Genomic DNA, 14,858 nt, shown 5'->3' on the forward strand with positions numbered 1-14,858 from the left:
AGAAGGGGCTACCATGGTGTCCCCCACACCTCTGTTTTTATCTTGGTAAGAAATGTTGGGCTCTTCCCCCTGGCTGGAGCAACTCCAAATGGGATGAAGTAATTTTATCAGTCCCACAGTGGGACTCAATGGGGCATTAGCAGAAGATACCTTGCTGGAGGAAGGGTGAATTGTGAAAAGATAAAGAACAATGCCCCGGCTGGTTTCCATGGATGGGCCATTAGCAGAACATCTCCCACGGAGATAAGGATCACTGCCCCCACCCTCAACAGATGGTGACAGAATAGACCTTTTATCACACCCTGTATTGTAACCCAAGACACTGGATCTGGACTTGAATTTGCTCTGGAGTTAGATGTAAATGATCACATGAGATAACAAAATCCCAAGTAAATGTAGGATATGGCACTGTAGTGATTTCGGTTCTCCAATTTGAGATTGCCTGGCCCATGCACCAATTTATGTTATGCATTTAGCGCTGGCCAAATGGCCAGTGCACCCACTACAGTTATTTACTCATTTCCTGATGTGAGATAGGATTAGGAAGAAGGCAGAACAGGCTCAAACTTTAAAGGGTACAAAGAAAAACTTTATTACTAGAAACTATAAGAAAACATAGTAACAATCAGAATAAACGTTTCAGAACACTTCTCCTCCCCCCAAAACTTCTTTTCTTTCACAGTTGCAACACACAGAAACAAATCAGTCAGCTTACCATCTCTAAAAATAGTCTTTCACCAATTTACTCGGGAGAGGAGGCTTCAGTCTATTGAGATTTTCTCCACAAGAAAACAGTTTTCTCATAGCCTTGATGTCACAGTGAATCAGCTGCCAGGGAGAATCTGATCACTGTGTAAAAATCCCTTCCTCGACTAACAGTCTTCCCACAATCGTTTTTGAGAACCATGTCAACTTACGGGGCACACTTTCAGGATTATCACAGTTTAAACAAAAGCTATCTTCATCTTTGAAAACAGAGGTCTTTTTTTTTCTTCTCTTCCCGCGGGGGCAGCAGGGATCCTCATCTCTCTGTTCAAACTTACGAGATCACAGCCATTTCAACATCTGCTTACTTTAGCACAAATGCCTCTGCTCATGTTCTACAGTTAGAACATTTTCATCCACCCCATAATGCATTTCTATGAGTTATAGGGAAACATGAGTCTCTTGTCCACAGCTTAAAAAAAGAGACATTTCAGTCCATGACTCTCCTCCTTCCCTCATCTGGGACCTGACTCTTCCTTTTGTCTGACCTTGGTGTTTTTGTGCTGTTTCTGTGCATATCTTCATCTCAGTCCTTTTGTTTCACTCAGGAGAGAGAACAAAGTATCTGCAGGCCTCATTCTGGGCAGTGAAAGAGTTAATATTTTGCCCAGGCCTGCAGATGCTCCTGTGATCTCATCCAGGTAGAGGCTCAGAGCTATTTTAAGGTATCAGAGTCTTTTCAGCAGCTGTGCTGGGCTGCACTAGGATCTGAGCAGGGCCCCAGTCAGAAATAGTGGAGTGTTGCTTGGCTGCCTTCCATTCAGGGGAGGAAAGCCGCCTCACCCCCCTCCCTGGGTGCCGGGGCCATGGTGGGCAGGCTCGGCCTGGCCCCGCTGGGCTGGAGGGGAGCAGCAGGGCAGCCCCTGCCCGGAGCTGCTCTCCCAGGGTGTGAGCAGGGGCAGCACTTCTGCCACACGGTGGGGAAGGGGAAGCAGCCCGCCCCAAGGGCCTCCCCTCCCCAGCTAGGCCTGGCTTCAGGCCCAGCCAGGCCCAGCCCAGGGCCCAGCCAGGCCCAGCCAGGCCCATCCCCGGGACCAACCAGGCCCAGCCCGGTTTGGCGCCAGGCCCAGCCCTGGGCCCAGCCAGGCACACAGGCCATGCGAGGCCTGGCCCCAGCCAGGGGAGTTATCTCCTGAGAGGCGGGAAACTAAAGAGAGCTTCCCCGGCTTGGTTTGTTTGTTTTAAAATGTGAATTTTGCAGAGGCATGTTCATCTCTTTCAGTGCTTTAACTGGTTGTCAGCTCTCAAAAACAATCACTGACTGGTTTTCATCAGACATAGAGGAAGCCTAGCTGCTCCTCTCAGAAAAAAATCACTTCATGGGTTGTCTTTAGTGCCAAACCAACACAGGCACAAAAGTCACAAAGTCTGTTTCAGTGACCCCAGTTAGAAGTACGTCTGAATAGTTGGCATCAAAATCTGAGTCTTGTTTCTGCCTGATACTCAAACCTGTGGCATCTCCAATTAGGAAACATGATTCAGATATAAAAACTCATTTTCTCTTACTAAATGGCTGAAAGGGGCTTATTTGCAGGTTATACTCCCCCAAGTAGATGTCTTATAGGAGGGCACACTTGCTATATTTTATTTTTTTTTTTTGTGTTAAGGACATAAAAGTCTGATGCTGTAACAGTGAAGGCATTAGCATGGTTTAGTAATGATAGGAATGTTTGAGGCTGCTGATAGAGGCTCTGGCAGGGTGGGAGGCTGGAGTGCTGTACTCACACAGGCTCTAATGATGTTCCCAAAAGGCAGAGATGAATGCAAGCAGTGAGGTTAAATTAGGGCATGGGAACTATGCTAGGGACGTATGATGTAGTTCAGAGACCTGAATGTAACCATAAAGGCTGTAAATGATGGGGGGTATGGAAACTGAGCAGAGACTCTCCCTGCACCAGCATCTCCAGCTCAGAGCCTGGTGGGCAAGATGGGGCAAGGGAAGGCTGGCTGTGCCATTTCGGCATGGATTGATTCAAAACAGCTCGGAGGAAAGAGGTTTGTTAACTTGCAGGGAAAAGGTCTGCTCAGGAGAGCTCAGTTAATCACTCCTTGGAGGTGGTGAATTTCCCAAAAGAGGTAGAAAGAGCTGTTAAGGGACACCAGGCAGAGTGCTCAGAAGAGACAATGGGTAATCAACTGGTCAATGGAGATGTTAAAAAAGCAGCCCTTCTGCCAGAGGTCTCTGGGATCCTCCCTGCTCCCTGTGGCTCAGCTGCTGGCAGGGGGAGGGGGGGAAGTGGGGTGGTGTCTTTCCCACCAGAGGAGTTGGAGATAATTAAAGACGGTAGAGCAGAAGAAAGAGGGGAGAATTGATTTACAAAAGACGGTAAACAGTAGATGCCAAGAACTTTGAGCCTGTAAATACTGAGACAGCTCCATGGGGGGAGTCGTTGGGACTCTCAAGGTCTGCCTTGAGTCTTTTTGTTTTAGCAAAAGGATCTATTGAGGGATGCCTGGCTAAAGATAACAGTCAGCCTGCAGAGGAGATTGAAAGCAGGGGAAATGACCTTGGGCTATAGGTCCTTACCAGGGATGTTGAGTGTGTTTTGCTGAGATGCCCTAGGCAAGAGGGCTTAGATAGTAGTAGTGATATGCCGGCTGGCAGGGTGGCCAGAGGAGTTTCTAGTCACTTCAGCAACTATTGCATAAGTTAACAAATGACTTCTGAATATGGGACTGTGAGGGCAGTGGACTTGGACAGGAGAACTCATTTTGTGGGGAGATCCTTCAGGCGGTTACAGCTACTTTGAGATTTCAGTGTGATCTCCATAACCCCTGGCACCCTGAGAATTCAGGTCAAATAGATCAGATGAATGGAGAAATAAAGAAACACTTTTTGAAGCTGGTGATAGAAACTGAGATGCCATGAGTGTCGCTTTTGCCATTAGCTTTGGCAAGAATAAGGGCCAGACCCAGAGAAGATACCCAATTATCTCCCTTTGAATTGATGTTCTGCAATTCCTCACTCTTGTAATTCCCAATGCAGTGCCGAGCGTGTGTGTGTGTGTGTGTGTGTGTGTGTGTGTGTGTGTGTGTGTGTGTGTGTAAATAAGTGATGTATATTTAAAACAATAAGTGGCCAGGATACTGTCTCTTGTGAAATCTTTGACAGAAAGCCCAGTTAGCACAGACCCTGCCTTTGGACTTTGCTGTTCACCACATCCAGCCAGGAGATTGGGTCCCAGTTAAGGACTGGAAAGAAGCACCACTGGTGGCTAAGTGGCATGGACCTTTCCAAGTGTTGCTGACCACAGACACAGTCGTCAAGACAGCTGAACACATGTGGACCCATCACACTCAGGTCTCTAAAGCCCAAGAGATTTGGACATCTCAGTTGAAGGACAGGAGGCTGTGACTGCCACTCCACAGGAGTGCAATGGAGCAGTAGCCAGGGCATTGATATCAGGGGAAGCCTCATGTGCCTACCCACAGACTGTCTGCTGAAATAGTCTGTGGGGGCATCCCTCCTAGGGACTAATCCTTGCTGTTTTAGTTGTTAGGCTGTTTCTGTGCCTTCACACCTCACAGGTGGTGCGGAAGACAACTGTGAAAATTAGATTATACCACGAGAATGTTTTTCTTAATAGTCTTACCTTTATATTGTCAGTTAAGTTTGGGCCAGAAGTGGGAGAATTGGCTTTTTTTAGTCCTAGGAGAAGAAATAGCAAAAACCTTTAACCTCAGATATTGTTGGATGTGCAGAAGGCCAGGATGATCTGATGACAGGCCATGGGTTGCTAACAAGCCTATCACAGGTAACCTCCAAACTGGTCAGGAATATGTCATATAGGATATATTAGACTCAGGGAAATCAGTTAAGAAGAAGGAGGAGTGTGTGGAAAAATAAATTACTCAAACCACTGTTGACAATGAAAAAGTGGTGAAACAAATAACAAAGGAAATAAGAAAGTTAGCACATGTGCTGGTCCAAATGTGGAAAGGATGGGAATGGGACATGTTTTTGTGGTTACCTGGTAGACTATGGGTTAAATTAATGCTTTTTTCCCCCTCTTATGTGCTGTAGTAACTCTAATATTTTTACCATGTATGATCCCTTGCTTAGTGCAACTTAGTCAACATGTGATCAAGGGGATGCAGGTAGTAGCCATGCCTACAAATCCAGAAATGGCTACAAAAGGACAGAAAATTATGTCACTGCAAATAATTGCAAAACCAAATTGGACCCCGGAACAGAAAGTTAAAGCAATGATAACTAAGGTTTGTAAAGACAATTATTGAGAAAATAAAAGAGGAGGGATTAAAAAGAAATGAGGGATTTTTCTTTAGAAATTAACTGTTGGTCTGTTGGTTAATAAGGCTAGATACTGAGAGATAAAAGAAACATGGGAAGAATTCCACTGATTGATAAATGGAATAAGAGATTTCTCTTTACAAACTGTAGGTCTTCTGATACATAAAATTGAATACTGAAAGATGAAAGAAACAATGGGAAGAGCCATAAATTCCATAAGGAATTCCACTGAGTGACACAAGGAAAACATAAAGGGGGGTATACATTAGAAGGGGGTCTTAGGTATTAGGCATTTTGGGAAGTCTGTACCTCTCAAGTACCTCAGCCAATGGGGAAAGAGAGAGGGAAATGCAGTCAGGAAATTGGGATAAAAAGGAGGCTGCATTTTCCAAAAATTTGAGAGACCCCAGGGGAAATGGCACATGGCCTCTCCCTTTATTTGAGTAAAGTTACAGGACTCCTCTGTCTTCTTTTTGGACATAAATCTCTGGTGTTTGTGGATTAATTTTCCTGACAATTACAATTAGATGAGTGAAGATGCAGATCTTAACACTTGATCTGTGTTTCTTATTTATTACTTTTCAAACTCTGGTGTTTTGGAGGGGGCTGGGGGTAGTGTTTATGTGTTTACAAATCCAATAACAATCCGCATTAAGAGTTGCAAAACATGAAGCCATTTTCATCCTAGGCAGATGGCAACTAAATGAGGTTTAATTAAAGAATGAGAGCTTTGATTAAAATAATTTTTTAAAAAATGTAGTGCACCGAGATGCTAAAGAACAGCATAAACAGCATCTGTGCTTTTATTCAGAAGCCTGAATGCATTTTTGAGGAATCCCTTTGCAATGCCTTCCAGAGCAGTCCCAGGCTGTGGGATGCAGCTCGCTGGGCAGGACAGCCAGAGGGTGCCTCCACAGGATCCTACTTCCCCTGACACTAGGGAAAGGCTGGGAAGGTAATAATGCAGGCAAGAGCAAGGTCTTCCTTCCTTCTTTGTGTAGTTTGGTTTTGGGGTTTTTTAATGTTTATTTATACTTTTGAAGGGTTCAACTGTTGCCCAAGCAAAACTTTGTCTTAGCTGCAACCCAGTCAATCCATTACAACCCATTCCTTCCTGCAGCTTCCAGACCCTTCCAGCAGTGCATGAAGCAAGCATGGCTGCTCTGACATTTCCTGTAGTTCTTTGTAGCCTACACAGCTTAAAACAAGTTGCTTATCTGTGAATAAATGTGATTCCTGCTAACTAAATTGTAATTGTATATTAGCAAGATTGTATCCATATCAATAGAAAATAACTGTTACAAAGAAAACAAAAAGGACAAAGAAATGGTGAGATAAAGCAGATGGAATCCTCCAGATGTTGGATGGGAGTAGGTTTGATAAGCAGCATCTAGAAATAAAAAGTTTTGACCTTGGAATGGGCCAAATTGGGATGATTCCAGGCATGGAACTTGAATAATGTTTTATTGTGGGGAGATATGCTTAGTTAACCCCTTACATAACCCCAAGCTTAGTGTTCTTGTGCTACCTGCAAGGTTACACAGCAGACACTGAAGACAAAGAACCTTCATCGGAAATAAGACCCCTGAAAGGATGAAAGACCCCTAATTACTGTTGGACCATGTGCAACGCAACATAGTAATGTAGATTTTAGGAGCAGAAACGAGGAGGAGCTTTCCAGAAGATTCTGTATTAATAAGTATTAGCATGCAGTATATAAGTGAGATTTTTAGCTTGATTGTTTTGGTTATGTACCCCCTGTACCCCCAGTCGGTTTTGCTTATGCTTTATTTGAACCTCAGTTATACTAAGTTACTCACTGCCAAATTTTGTATATGCTCAAATACATGTATCTAATATACTTTGATTGTATTCATTTATATACAACTGTTGCTATTTTAAAAAAAAATTCTGCTAAATTTAATCTTGTTGTTTGATAAATTGGACAAATAGAGCATTATCCAAATAGAACAGTATCCAAGGCTAAAGCTCATGGAATGGACGCTCAAGGGTTGTGAGAGGCTCCATCCCAGTTGTGGCAAGGCTCATCTGTCCTGGGAGTTCCCAGGCAGCTCCAGCCAGGGCTCAGTGCTGCCCTTCAGCTCAACCGTGATAGGGAAGATGTGTGCTAATGTCTCTACAAACAATTCTGTGGGTGAAGGGATGGGTGTTAAAGTCTTTGAAATGAGTCTCAATGTCTCGACTAATTTCAAGCAGCAGGGTGGTTGCGGAGCCCAGCCAGCCTGACTGCTGAAACACACAGTGGGTCTGCACAAGCTTGGGTTTCTGATCTTTGGGGTGAAATGACAGGTTCAAGGGGGCATATATGGTAGGAGTTCAGGAAGGTTCTGTCTTCCCAGTACACCGGCCAATGCGGAAAGGAAGAGGGCAACGTGCAGCCGGGAGTTTGGGATAAAAAGAGGCTGCACCTCGAAGAAATAAAGTGCCCAAGGCCTTTCTCCCTTTATTTGAATAAAGTTGCAGGGCTCCTCTGTCTCCTTTATGGACACTGGCTTTTCATAGTGTGATCTTCCATACAATCCCCACTGAACATCTTTTCTAGAAGCAAGTTCCTTATTTCCAGGCTCTGAACTGATGGACCAATTGTTATGGTCCATGGTAATATATTACAGTTGTTAATTACTCCATCTCCTAAAAACATATAAATTACTTCTAGTCTGAACATTGATTTACAGCATACAGCAAATATCTCTGATAGATTTAGAAGTCTTAAGAAACTATTTTTTCAGTTAGTCATCTTGTAATCACGCTGGATAAACACTATTCCACATGAAGTGTGACTTAACTCTGTGACTTCAGTTAACTTTTTCCAGCTTCACAGCTCACCTGGAAGAAGTGACAGAGAGTGTGTTGGAAGGAAAGGGTTAAAAAGGGACGGTTTGGTGAGGAGGAGAGAATGGTTTTCATCAAAGTGATTTTGCAGCTGGAAATGCTAGAAATGTTGGTGTGAGAAAACACCATTTATTATGCTTAATGTTGCTCACTCTCTGCTTTGTCAAAGAGAAAACTACTCTTAACATTTCGGGTGTGGTTTGATGGTCACCCGCGGTTATTTTTAAGAGTTTATCCACACAGAGGGATAGAGAAGAGTGGGAAGAATCCTGACCTGGAGAAATACCAAATCTCCTCTCTTCTGAGGACCCATGTCACAGCAATAATGGTCTTACCAGCAGGAAGCAGCTGGCACATACAACTCTCAAAATGAATCATGATTGTGATACTGTGGCACCTTTCTACCCCCAGAACCGTCCATGCCTGCAGGGCAACAGTCAGGACACAGCCTCTGAATGATGCCCTGGCAGTGAGCTTCCTTTTCGAAGGCAAGTAAACTTCTCTGGTCTTCCAGAAGGATTTGTCTGAGTAACTTTCGAGCAGGGTGTACTCATGACATCTAAATCTGTATGAAATGGTCAGCATCGGCTGTGTGTGCAGTAAGGTGCAGCTGGAAGATGGCAGTAGGAAGATATGGTGGTGCATGAAGCTATGGATACCCTCTATGGAAAATGCCGTGTAAACAGCAAGGGAACTGATAAATTGACATAGTAAATAGTTGTGGCTGCTTAGAAAGATTTGGTGTCCGTTGTGCTGAAGTTCTTCACCAGCGGGTACACTTCCTCTTGTGAAAAACACGTTTCACTGTTCTGGTAAAATTTAAAAGGTTTGATAAAAAGACAACAGGAGACAAAGCAGAGGGTTGAAACGGCCGGGTGCTTGGCAAGCTGCCAAGACCACGCAGATGCCTCGGGAACGCTTCTTTAAATTCACTTTACAATACAATATCAACCTGTTGCACATTCATAGTCCTTCACGCATAGTCAAATTTTTTTCTGGGAATTGTTTAGCATGGCCACTCCTTGGGTCAGCTATTTTAGAGCATCTGCTTCTTGGCTTGGTTTTAATCCTCTGCTTATCACCTTTTAATTTGGGTGGTGGTCCCGGCCTTTTGCAGCCGGTGAGTGTTGATAATTGTCGTGTCAGCTGCAGGTCCCCGTCACACATTCACGGGCTGTTATCACAACCATGCGGGTAGTTTAAGCATACTATCGCTAAAAATTTATGTCTAACTTTTGCTATTAGAAGAAAAGAAAAAAACCCTACATTCATACAGAAAAGCCATTTTAGCATTATACATATAGCATTTATCCCAATGTTTGCAAAATGCCAACAATATGTCATGCACTTACAACACTCTGCACATGGTCTGCAAAAAGGAACCATGCAAGTACTGCAGGGTAAAATCTACTGGTTTCAGTTAAGGTGGTGATAATTTTTAACCTTTTAAGGTTTTGACGTCTTTTGGTGGTTGGGGTTGGGATTTGTGTTTCTAGGCTGCTGCAGAATGCTTCTGTTTCCCACAGTGTAAATGATGAGGACAGTTATATCCAGCTGAATGAACAAGGAACCACAAGAGCCACGATATCTTGAATCACTCAGATCAGTTGTTTAGGGTACTCTGGTCAGTGTTTGCAGGTCGGTATTTGTTTTGCACAAGCCCACAGCCTCCAGTGATGGTACGAGAATATCCTGCAGGGCGCTTTCCTAGCTCTGAGCTTTATTCCCTAGACAGATTTCTTCCTATTTATTACAACTAGGAGGAAGCTGAGTGCTTCCATTTCTTTACAAATTTACTTAAAGATGTAGTGTTTGCTGGTTACTCTTGACCAACTCCAAAACACATTGTGAACACTTTGAAAATACATCAGCAGTTTTGGGAGCCTACACCATGTAAATATGATGTTATTTATGAAAGTGGTAGTTTGATTTAAAATTTTTGGTTTTAATTGCAGTACATTTGATTGGGATCAAATTTTGAAATGTAGCATTTTCCTTTCAATGGAAAACATTCCATCCACATTTACTACATCGAACCTAAATTCAAAGGAAAGGAGTACTGATATCAGACAAAACATCTGACTCTTTTTAGCCAGGAAAAAAGATCTCATAGATATCATCCATTATACTTAACATCTCTGAAAATGAAATTAAAGACTGCTGAGACGAATGATGAATTTGTCTTTATGAACAAGCTGTGAATCTGCTGGTAAATAAGACTCGAACTGAGAAAGAAAAGAAACAATGGGAAGAATTCCACTGATTGATGAATGGAAAAAATATATTGGCCTTTAGAAACAAACTGTAGGTTTGCTGATAAATGAAATTGGATATTGAAAGATTAAAGAAGCAATGGGAAAAAACCATGAATTCCATAAGAATTAAAAATTAAAAGGGAGGATTTTACATTAGAGGGTAATCTCAGGTATCATGCGTTTCAGGAAAGCCGTACCTCTCAAGTATTTCAGCCCATGGGGAAATAGAGAAGGAAATTAGGCTGGGAAATTAGGATAAAGAGACTGCGCCCTCCAAAAATTTGAGAGACCCCAAGGGAATGCCCCATGCCTCTCCCTTTATTGGAACAAAGTTACAAGACTCCTCTGTCACTTTTTGGACATGAACCTCAGGTGTTGGTGGCTAGGTTTTCCTGGCACTGCTTTGCTATGAAGGTGCTGATTGACCCTAGGCAAGGCTTTCTATTGGTGGCGGCTGTTTCCGCGGCTGATTCCGGCGAGCACAGTGGGTGCGCAGGGCCCCCAGCCGGCTGCCCCCGCAGGCAGGGCACGCTCCGCCCGCCCCTGCCCCTGGCGCGCTGCCAGTCGGGAGCTGCGGCCCGAGACTGCGACTCCCGGCGGCCCCCGCGAGCGCCAGCCTGCGCGAGCCAGCCTTCCGCCGCCCGGTGCGGCGCTGGGGTCAGCCCGACACCGTGCGGGACCCGCGGGGCCACGCCACAACGCCGAGAGCCCGCGGAAAAACCGCCGCTGTCCCAACGTTCTCCCGCAGCCGAACGGCATCTCCAGCCCGAGGGACCGGGCGGCCTGCGCCCGGGACGGGTGAGTGGGAGGGCAGGCCGGGCCCGGCGGGGTGGAGCGAGGGACGGAGCGTGACGTGCGGTGGCGGAGGCTGGGAGCTGTGCGGGCTGAGGGGGTTCGGCGGTCGGGGTCGCCGCTCGCCCTGCTCGCACCGGGGGCTGCGCTCCGTCCGCCGGGCCGGCCGCTGGCAGGAGGGGGCGCTGCTGCCGCGCCGCCTCCATTGGCTGTCAGGGCAGCGCGTGGCGGGGGCCCGGAAGGAAGGAGCGGAGCGGAGCTGGGGCTGTGCGAGGGGCTCTGCTGGGGCCCGCGCCGGCGCTGGGCCGCGGCTGCTCGGGCCGGCCGTTCTCGTGCGGCTGGAACAGGGGGGAATCCTGAGTCCGGCTCGGTCCTGTGTACGGCAGCACACGGCGGTGATGTAAGGAGCTCTCACCGCACCCAAGGCAGGCACTGGCACCTGGGCTGCATGCCGCCGGGTAGAAATTACGGAATCGGAGAAAGCTTTGGATTAAAAATTTTGTAGTTCTGTCTAGACCTTCCACTAGACCAGGTCGCTCCTAGCAGTGCCCAGGTTGATGATGAACACTTCCGGGGATGGGGCAGCCACAGCTTCTCGGGGCAGCCTGGGGCAGGGCATCACCCCTGCTACCTGAAAGACAGGCCGGAAATAAATCCCCACAGACGGATGTCTGTAGAGCAGCAATTTGTTTATTGCAGTGCTGCTAGTGAGGAGGATATCTCCACCTGGCTCACCCTCCTTTGTCAAGTGCTGTGGTATATTTACGCAGTAAGTATTGTTTAGTGTTACTATGTCGCTATGAGATCATCACATGTGCGCCGGAACTAATTTACATAGCATGAGCTCATGGGTATTAGATAGTTGTTTTGCACTGCGCTCGTGTTTCCCCAGTTCGGGGGTCGTCGAGGGTTGTTGATGAAAGTCCAAGGTCTTTGCATCTGAGCTTCTCAACTTTATGTTCGGAGCATGCACAGTTATGGTGTTCCTTGGTCATCTGGTGCTTATTTCTTTATTTTGTGGCTAATTGGCTTTGCACTTGCCAATTTTTTATTAGTATTATCTATCTCTAAAGCTATCCACCTTGTGAGTTGTTTCTTCTTTTGTGTCTATTCGGCATTAAGCATCTAGTTAACCATATAGTAGCCATTACATTGTATCAAAAGTAATTTGTATCAGGTTCTATAGGTATAAAAAACTATGATTCAGGTTACATAGGTATCAGTTTACATATATATATAAAAAGTCATGATTTAGGCTATATTGATACTAGGTTATATAGATATTCAGGTTGATATCTGTAACTCCAGCTGTGTATATAGGCATCACCACCCTCAGAATATCCCGTGTAAGCCCTCTGTCAGTGTGAAGCCCTTCCCCCAGTCCTTTCTCTCCAGGCCCTTGTTCGAAGTCCCTGTCCAGCTCTTTCTTTCAGGTTCTGAAAGGCCTCAATTGGTCATCTTTGGGCCTTCTTTTCTCCAGGCTGAACAATCCCAATTCTCTCAGGCTTTCCTCATAGAATTGTTCCATCTGCTAATCATCTTAGTGGCCCTGTGTGTAACAGCACAGCTGCTAGCAAAGAACAACTCCAGCTGACAACAAAGAATTGCTGCAGAAGCCTGTCAGCCTGCTGTTAAAGACAGGTTGGCATATAACTGTACATCTGTATGGACATATGACCTTATTAGCTTCTCTTGGCTTCACAGTGATGCTTCTAATCAAAAATATTCTCGGTATCACCTGTTGTGTTGCCTGTTCTTTGGTATGGTGGCATGGTGACTATTTCAGAGATGCAGCTGTCCCCTGTAAGCTGATCATGTAGCTGAGTTGTTGGTGTACAAGTCTTTAATTCAGTATCTCACAATAAGGAACAACTTTTAGACTCCTTTTTAAAATAGACCTCATATTTTTTTCTGCTTGTTTAACTTTGAGTCTGTGTTTAAGATAACACAATCCAATAAAGCATTTTAAAGGAAAGAAAACATTACCTAAACAAAAAAATAGACTTGTAATTCTGTTGTGTGATGTTATGAATGATTTTCCACTTGTCCAATGTATCAAACAAGATTAAATTTAGCAGCAATTTTTAAAAATTGTATATAAATGAATACAATCAAAGCATATTAGATACATATATTTGAGTATATACAAAATTTGGCAGTGACTAATTTAGTATAATTGAGGTTCAAATAAACCATAAGCAAAACCGACCGAGGTACGGGGAGGGGCCCTCCCCTACTCGCGTACCAAACAAGATAAAAATCTCACTTATATACTGCATGCTAATACATATTAATACAGAATCTTCTGGAAAGCTCCTCCTAGTTTCTGTGTTCCGTGCCTGGAATCATCCCAATTTGGCCCATTCCAAGGTTTAAACCTTTTATTTTTGATGCTGCTTATCAAACCTCCATCCTTCTACTCCCACATCTGGAGGATTCCATTTGCTTTGTTTAACCATTTCCTTTTCCTTTTGGCCTTGTAACAATTGAGTAAAATTTGCTGATATAGATACAATGTAGTTAGCACAGCTCACATTTATCACATGTAAATTAGATGGCATAAAAGTTTGTCTCCTAAATAGCCTGGTGTAGGGGACCCTAGAGACAGCTGAGGTACCACTACTGGTAACCTTTTTTCTTATCCATCAGGACATGAGAACCTTTTCATACAAGTTTGAAGCTTGTGTTCCTCTGAAAAAATTCTGTATTTGTAATTTTCTGAGGAAAAAGTTACTGACACATTCCTAAACTCTGGCTTGTCGAGTTGACTTTTATTTCTGGTCTCTGGACATTCTGTTCTGTGATGTGGAGCCTGACATGGTGCCAGATTTAACCCACTAGCTCCTGACACCCTGGCAAGGAGTGGCTGTTCCCAGAAATAGAAATCTGAGATACAGCTTAGCTGGGGAGAGGCTTTATGGCACTATGGTCTAATCAGGCCCAGGCAGAGGCAAGGGTGAGGGAGAGGCCTTCTGTATGGTTTCCAGGGACGTTTATTACCAATTAGGGTCCAGGGACAAAAGGTAACAGGTATTGGGTGTGCAGGGACTTTTTTACAGGGGAGGTTCTAGGGAAGGGTACAACTTCTGAACCAAGAGGGTGAGGAGGAGCACAAGTCAGGGCTTGCAGTGCATAACCCAATGAGGAGACACAGGGAGAGGGAACAATTTAAACAAACCAGTGGGGATTCCAAGATTAGTGGATTTCCAAGCAGGGGGTTGGCAAAAGGAGAGGTTGACAGCTTGGCAGGGGGAAGGGCAAAGAACATTCCACAGCAAGGGGTAGGTCTTTGGGTATGACAGACAACAGTAGGAGCGCACAAACTAGGCTAAACCAACAACATAGGGGGGAACAGAAAGAAGAAAAAACACACTACGACAATTCTGAGTGAGGAGAGCCTCATAATAGGATTGACCAATGCACTTCCTTTGCTGCCAGGAAGAGCACATGTAATTCATTCCATGGAAATCAGTGTTCTGGTTATTTTGGTTGAATGTAATAATGCACTAGTGAGGACAGCTAGATTGTGCATGACCAATGGTGTTGCAGCATAAACTGTAAATCTTTCAGTGGAGACATCTGGGTGTTCCCACCTGAGCTGAACTGATACTAACCCATTGAACTTTTATTTTTCATGGGCTTCCCCATCCCTGATGGATCAGGACTGTGACCATCACTTTGACCAATGGATATCTAAATTGTAATAATCCAGTCTTGTTGCTGGATCCATGGGTGGTGATATTTTTTCTCTCCACTATTACTCTTATCTTTTCTTTCCTTTTCTTTTTTTTTCCTTATATATTTTGTTAAATGACGTCTTTGTAATTCTATGTTGTTATTGTAGATAATAACTGGAATACCTGCATTCCTCTTTTCCACTGCAACCAAATTGTTCTAAAATAAACATGGGTCATACCCATATACTCATGTCATATTGTTGG

General features: G+C 44.6%; 1 protein-coding gene across 2 annotated transcripts in view; it reads left to right on the plus strand.

Moving 5' to 3' along the window:
• The first annotated feature begins 11,180 nt into the window (after window positions 1-11,180).
• Window positions 11,181-14,858, plus strand: part of GTF2I (general transcription factor IIi) — an 85,911-nt gene continuing 82,233 nt past the window's right edge. For both annotated transcript variants that reach the window (XM_042779897.1, XM_033078016.1), the window contains exon 1: window positions 11,181-11,686. The gene's annotated coding sequence lies outside the window, so the exon portion shown is untranslated. The remainder of the gene's footprint in view (window positions 11,687-14,858) is intronic.

This window comes from Catharus ustulatus, chromosome 22 (assembly GCF_009819885.2).
Source record: "Catharus ustulatus isolate bCatUst1 chromosome 22, bCatUst1.pri.v2, whole genome shotgun sequence".
NCBI lineage: Eukaryota > Metazoa > Chordata > Aves > Passeriformes > Turdidae > Catharus > Catharus ustulatus.